Source organism: Vespa mandarinia, chromosome 2 (genome assembly GCF_050613455.1).
Source record: "Vespa mandarinia isolate Hongniang chromosome 2, ASM5061345v1, whole genome shotgun sequence".
Lineage (NCBI taxonomy): Eukaryota > Metazoa > Arthropoda > Insecta > Hymenoptera > Vespidae > Vespa > Vespa mandarinia.
This window is the reverse complement of record NC_140811.1, coordinates 16,917,501-16,925,000: the sequence shown is the minus strand read 5'-3', so window position 1 is coordinate 16,925,000 and position 7,500 is coordinate 16,917,501. Positions and strand designations below refer to the sequence as shown.

The following is a 7,500-nucleotide window of genomic DNA, read 5'->3' as shown; positions in this document are numbered from 1 at the left end:
TTGTTGCTGTTTTTATTCTTCCTTTTCCCATTTCTTTATTTTCTTTTTTCTCTTCTCTTTTCTTTCCTTCCTCTTTTCTTTTCTTCGTTTAAAAGGACTCTATCATGTAAACCCGCGCAGGATATCCGAACGCGGGTTAAACCCACTTGCAATTTTGCCAAAGGTGCGATTTGAAACACGAACCTTCTTTTTTTTTCTTTTCCTTTTCTTTTCTTTAGTTTTTCTTTTTTTGTTTCTGTTCTTTTTTTTTTTTTTTTTTTTTCTTTAAAAAGTTCGTTCCTTTTAATAACATATATAGCATTTCTTTTTTCCTTCTCTTCTCTGCTCTGCTTTGCTCTGCTTTGCTCTTGAAAAAACATCAACACCCCCCTGGAAGATATCGTCCACGGAGAAAGAAAGGGTTCTCCTCGCGAGAGAAACAGGGGGATCACAATAGGGGTGGGAGGGTAGCGATGGCGGCGGACGAGAGAGTACGCTGGACGGCAGCGGAGTGTAGCTCTCTGGTAGCTCCTGCGCGGGGCTCTCGTAAAAAGAGGGACGTTTCTTCTCTCAAAAGTTGCATCATCTTCCTTCTTATATATCCTTATTCCGCTTATTATTATTTTATACTTTTTTTCCATTTTTTTTTGTTTCTTTTTTTTTTTTTTTTTTTTTTAATCATTTTGTGAAATTGCGTCAACTAAGTTTCTATATCCTTTAAATCCTTCTTACAAGTTATGGTAGTAGTAGTAGTAGTAGTAGTAATAGTAGTAGTAGTAGTAGTTGTAGTAGTAGTAGCAGTTATAGCAGCAGTAGTAGTAGTAGTAGTAGTAGTAGTAGTAGTAGTAGTAGTAGTAGTAGTAGTAGTAGTAGTAGTAATAGTAGTAGTAGTAAGTAGTAGTATAGTAGTAGTACTAATAGTAGGTTCTCATTTTTTTTATTTCTTTTTATGTTTAAGCATTTTTTTATTTTTTATATCCTTTAGTTTCTGGTTCTGATAATCTAATAGACATCTAAAAATAACACCCATTTTTTTCATTATTATTTCACATTTGTATCTTCTTTATCAACGTGTTCTTTCTACCCCTCCCCTCTCTCTCTCTCTCTCTCTCTCTTTCCCCTCACTCCCTTCACTCCTGTCTTATTGATCGTGTATATTACTTAAAGATTCCCTTAAACATTAGATCGAGGGTCGCGCGGCTATATGTTACTACTATGAGCTCAAGGACCTCGTCAGAAGTGGAAGAAGCGGAATGGGATATACGATATATATAATATCCTCTTTCTCTATCTTCTTCTTTATCTATCCTCAACATCCTCTCCTTACCTTCTAACCCCCACCCCCACCTCCCTAACCCTTCCCCATCCAACCATAATCACCATTCATTTATCGTCACATCATTGATTCTTACGAATTTAAAAGAAAAGCGTCATTCGACCGATGATGACAATGGCAAAATCGTGGTGGTCAATTTGCTCATAAAAAAAAGAAAAAAAAAATAAAAAATGGAAAAAAAGTAAATAGAGAGAAAAAAGAAAGGTTGGTAAGGATCAGGGAGGGGGTTATATTCGAATTCTCAGAATCCCCCGAATTATCAAAATTTTCCCCATTTCATTTTACTTCGTTCTCTTGGTCTTGATATACTTGGAGCGTAAAAAATTGATTATATTATACATATATCGCGTATGTGTGCGCGCGCGTTATTTTGTGTACGTGCGTGCTTGAGGAGTGTATGTCTATTTGTGGGGGGCGCGCGCGTTCACGCGTATATACATAGATACATATTTATGTATATACTTCTGCGAAGATTCTTGAGCGCAAAATCAACGCTAGGCTCGTGCGTTCCTTCGATTTACAAATCTTATCATTTATTTCTACTTATAACGGCTGGAGTAACGCCTTTCTATCTTCGTCGTTTTTTGTTCTCTCTCTCTCTCTCTTTCTCTCTCTCTCTCTCTCTCTCTCTCTCTCTCTCTCTCTCTCTCACTTTCTCTCTCTATCTATGATAATTTAGATATCGCATCAATATACATATATATATATATATATTTATTTATTTATAAATATATATATATATTCATAAATAAATATATATATATATATATTTATCAATATATATTCATATATATATTCATATATATATATATATATATATGAATATATTGTTGTTGCGTGATCTGTGCCGAATATCTGTTATTACTCGTCACAATTTCTTTTGGACATGCATGCACTCTTGTACCCTTTCATCCTGTCAATCTTTTTCTCTTTCATTCTCTTCTTATCATTCATACTATCAATCTATTTCTCTCTCTCTCTCTCTCTCTCTCTCTCTCTATCTCTCTCTCTCGCTCTCGGTCATATCGGTTTATCAATCTCGTCACATTGGACTTGCTCCTAATACTTCCTTCCTTCGCTCAGAAAATTCATTTGTCCTGTCAGATTTGCTCGTCGATTTTTTCCTGTTAAATCTCCTATTTCTATCTTGTTTCTCTGACCTCTCCCCACCCTCTCGTCCCGACGTCTCTCCCACCCTTTCACACTTCAATTTTTTTCATTTTCTGTTAATTTTAATATCACATTTTCTTGGGAATGAACTGGCCCGACGTATACGGATGAAGAAGGAAAAAAGAAAAAAGGAAAGAAAGAAGAAGAAAAAAGAAAAAAAGAAAAAAAGTAAGAAAAAAAAAAAAAAGAAAAACCGCGAGAGCTTTAACATGTACACGCGAACAATTTATTTTTATTGATTTCGTTTTCGATTTCGTTTCTTTTTTCTCTTTTTTTTTTTTTTTTATTCTTCTTCTTATCACATAAAAATCGCACGTATCGAGAACATGATCGTCGAGGAAATATTATACACGCGAAATTCGATGAAAAAATGTATAAGTTTCTCTCCCTCTCTCTCTCTCTCTCTCTCTCTCTCTCTCTCTCACACTCTCTTTTTCTGCATGTTTATCTCAATACGTATGAATATATATATAATGTTTTTTTTAATTTTTTTTTCTCCTCAGGCGACCAATCAACAAATTCAATGATATTTTCAACATCGCGAATTCTCATCTACGTATTATATTACTATTATACCTTGTCATTTCTTTTTTTCTTTTTTTCTTTATTTCTTTTTTTTTTCACCTCGGATTAATAAAATACAAACACCGATACATCGGGCAAGCGTCCCCCCCCATTTAATTCAATATGTGTGTGTTTGTTTATAGATATACAGATATAGATATATATATATATATATGTACGTATGTAGATACATATACATATATATGTACAGAATACATATATATATTTATTTCGCTACGATAAGGTACTACGAAATGAAAAATAAAATAAAGTAGGGAAACAATCCATCCATTCATTCTTCTCATTATTTTTTTTTTTTTTTAGTTTTGCTTTTGTTTTTTTTTCATTTTTTCCTTTTTCACTTAAAATGATACAGGATACGTACGATGACTTGGACAGTGACGACTAAACGAAAAATTTTAATCTGTTTTTTTTTTGTTATGTATACATATATATATATGTATATATGTATATATATATATATATACTTACTTTTTGTTATATATATATATATATGCATATAAACATATACATATCTTTGCGTTATTTATTATTTTAATGATGGAAGAAAAAAAAAAATCTCATGAAGTGTGCTTCGTCGATCGACGATCTAAACGTTTTTTTCTTAATTATTATTATTATTATTATTATTATTTTCTTTTTTTTTCTTTTCTTTTCTTTTTTTTTGTTTTTCTCGTCAAGAAACATTTATCGTTAATCACTTAATGAAACCTCTTAATCTCTCTTTATAACGTTAATTATGTTTTGCTCGTTTATTTATTCATCCATCCACAGCGCGTTCGATCTCCTAGAGAGATCACATATGTTTTTTTTTTTCTTTTCTTTTTTTGCTTTTTTTCTTTTTCCACAGTTTTCTCCCATTTCCTTTTTAACTTTTGTAATAGACTTTTGTCCGATTATCTCTCACGTTCTTACTTTCACATTTTATCCTTTTTAATCCTTGCTTCCTTTTCTTTTTTTCTTTTTTTCTTCTTCTTCTTCTTTTTATAATTTATTTTCTTTTTTTGCGTTTTTCTTTTTCATCGCTCTTTTCTCTTTTTATTTATTTTTTTTTCTCTTTTCTCTTTTGGTTTGCTTTCTAGTGGCTTCCTTGATGGTTGCCTCATTTATAGCTCCTTTTCCTTTAGTTACTTAACCCTCTCTTTATCCGGTCTCGTTCACCCCGTTATTTTCTCGCACCTTTTCTCAATTCGCTCGTCGTGTCGTTCGCATATATACACACATACACGCGCAAACTCACATACACACACGCATGTACACACAGACACATAAAAAAAAAAAAAAATTACAAGAAAAAAGAAAAGATTTTCTCAAATCTCTTGGCGCGACTCGTACATTTCATTCCCTTCGAAGTTTCTCCTTACTTCTTCTTGTTACTTCGGCAAACGACAGCCAACGACGTATCGCGTGACTTTCTCTCTTTCTCTCTCATTTCTATTTATCTTCTCTCTTTCTCTCTCTCTCTCTCTCTCTCTCTCTCTCTCTCTCTCTCTCTCTCTCTCTCTCTCTCTCTCTCTTTATCTCTCGGTCGCTTTTATTTTCTCTTTTTATTTTATTTTACTTTATTTTATTTTATTTTATTTTATTTTATTTTATTTTACTTTACTTTACTTTATTTTATTACTTCTCTCTTTGGAAAATGTTTCTCTCATTAAACGACATACGATACACCCACACACATACATATATATGTATATATATATACGCATATACACGTATGATATATATATATATATAATTCGCGAATGATATACAAAACGTATCGTATCTATAAATCGTAAAATAATATAACTCACGCGCGAGTCTATCACATAGAACGCGAAACGCGATAATACTTCTTATCTCGCCCCTTTTTATTTTTCTTCCTTTCTTTTCTTTTCTTTTTTTTTTTTTTCTTTTCTTCCCTCTCGTGTCTTTCCCTTGTTTTGCTCTTTTCCTTCTCTCCTTTTTTTTTTCTTTCTTTCTACCTTCCTTCCTTTTTCTTTTTCTTTTTCTTTTCTCTTCTTTAATTTTTTTTCTTCTTTTTTACTTTCACGTAAAACCTTTGGATCGAATTTTTATCACAAATTTTTATTTATTCGCGAATAATATTTGCTATCCACACGTAGAGCGATTCACTATAACTTCCGTATCATCGTTGATTTTTATTTTTATTTTTAATATTTTTTTTTGTCTCGCTCTCTCTCTCTCTCTCTCTCTCTCTCGTTCGCTCCACCACCTGCCCCTTTTTTCGTTATCCTCCATTTTAAAGAAAATTTTTCCTCGAAATTTTCAGGTCTCTTAGGACGATATTCTTCGTTCTTCGCGGCGTCGTCTAAAAGTTACGCGTGAGATTGAGAAGGAAAAAAGAGAAAGAAAGAAAAAAGATGGAAAACAAAAGAAAAAGAAAAAGAAAAAGAATATCATGCATCGTTCAAATGCGAAAAAAGAGAGAAAGAGAGAGAGAGAGAGAGAGAGAGAGAGACGAAGAGAAAGAAAGAGAGAGAGAGAGAGAGAGAGAGAGAGAGAGAGAGACAGAGTGAAAGAGTGAGTAAGTGAAAAAGCAAAGGCTCGAAAAATGAAATCTCTTTCTTGACTCTTAAGCGCGTGGTCACGCAAAAAACCGCGTTCCTTATTGAAACGACAAATTGGTCGTTCACGAAAAAGAGGTAGAAAATTCTCTAACGATCGAACGTGCATCCATTTTTGTCTCTCGTGTTTCCTTCTTTTTTTTCCCCCCCTTTTATTTCTTTTTCCTTTTCTCTTCTTTCGTTCCTCTTCTTCCTCTCACTCTCGGTCTCGTCAAGGATTTGGGTGAATAGTGGGGTGACGCGGTTGGGACGGGACGGGACGGGATGGGTGGATGGGTGAAGGAAGGGAACAAGATGGTTGGGTGGATGGTTTAGTGGGATGGGGATATAAGCAGGTAAGGAGCCAATGCGACAACATGATGTTCGAAATCGAAAATGATTGCTTGCGCCTCGACTTCTTCCTATTTTTTTCTGTTCAATCCATCCTCTCGAGGAAAGAGTAAGGAGGAAAAAAAAATAAGGAGAAAAAAGAAATAAACCAACAGAAAAAAGAGGAATAAATACATGTGGATTTGGGGGGGGGGGTTGTGGGGAGTCGGGCCGAGGCGGAAGAGGGAGGGTGGGAGTTGGGGGAAGAGACGATAAACATCAAATTCCACCGTATTCGTTTAGACGTCGAGGGTTATTTCGCCGCGATAAAACTTGAGAAACAACCAATATGATTGCATTAATCTATAATTAACGTGTCGATTGTTGATACAACAACGACGACGGGAGGAGAGTAGTTATCGATAAGTTTAATATTAAAATTCGCGGCGTGCCTTGCTGAAAATATTTCATTCGGCTTGGTCGCGCTCGGTCGACGATGGAATTTGAATATTTTCGTCTGTCTCTCTCTCTCTCTCTCTCTCTCTCTCTCTCTCTCTCTCTCTCTCTCTCTCACGCAATCTTTCACTTTCCGTCTCTTCAAAAAATCACAAGGATTTTCTGCTTGGCCCCTAGCCGTATCCCTCCTTCATCCTCCTTCTCCTCTCGTATCAGCCTCCTCCTCCTCAATATAAAAGTCCACGACTAACTTCTCTACCTTTTCCTCTCGTTGGCTGTCGTTTACTTTACGGCTTTTAAGCGTGCCGTTTCTACTGTCGTGGAAGCAAAACGTCCTTGTCAGACACGCGAACATTTCTAAAGCGCTCTCTCTATCTATCTATCTCTCTCTCTCTCTCTCTCTCTCTCTCTCTATCTCTCTCTCTCCCCCTCCTCTTTTCTTTCTTTTCATCCAAACGCAAGACTTCCTTGGGTCCGACGACAATGCGCAAGAATCGAGATCAGTGTCGGAATGGTTGAACTCTCTTGCGGATGTTACGGAAGAAGAAACTTCTTTATCATTTTCAGAAGCAGAGTTCTATATAACTCGGTCAGTCTCAATGCATTCAATATACAATATATTCGATTTTAATGAAAGTCGAATAATTTTTTGGTTAGAACAAAAAAAAAAAAAAAGAAAAAAAAAAGAAAGAAAGAAAGGAAGAAAAAAAGAAACAAAAAAAGAAAGAAAGAAAAATAAAAGGAAGAAGGGAGAATGGTAAAAAACATTTTCTTTTCTTTTTCTCTCCCTTTCTCTATCCAATCCCCTATTCCCTCCTCTTCTTCAAATACTAATCAACTTCGAAATTTTGGTAATCAGTCTATCTGGTTTCGTCTAATCTTACTTCACGAAATTCCTTTCGTTTTAAACATTAATCGTCCGTTTCTCTCGTTTATTTCATAATATTATTCTCTCTCGTCTTATATATATATATATATATATATATATATATATATATATATATATATATTCGATTATAATCACGAGAACTCGGAAGGAAATTTAATGCTTCGATAACGATCGAGATCAATTTCGAAAATGATAAATGAACGCTC

General features: G+C 34.5%; 1 protein-coding gene across 8 annotated transcripts in view; it reads right to left on the bottom strand.

Moving 5' to 3' along the window:
* Positions 1-7,500, bottom strand: part of Mxd (MAX dimerization protein) — a 173,375-nt gene that overhangs the window by 3,094 nt on the left and 162,781 nt on the right. For all 8 annotated transcript variants that reach the window (XM_035870070.2, XM_035870060.2, XM_035870095.2 and 5 more), the window contains one exon: positions 1-7,500. This exon is cut by the window's left edge and continues 3,094 nt beyond it; it is cut by the window's right edge and continues 5,778 nt beyond it. The gene's annotated coding sequence lies outside the window, so the exon portion shown is untranslated.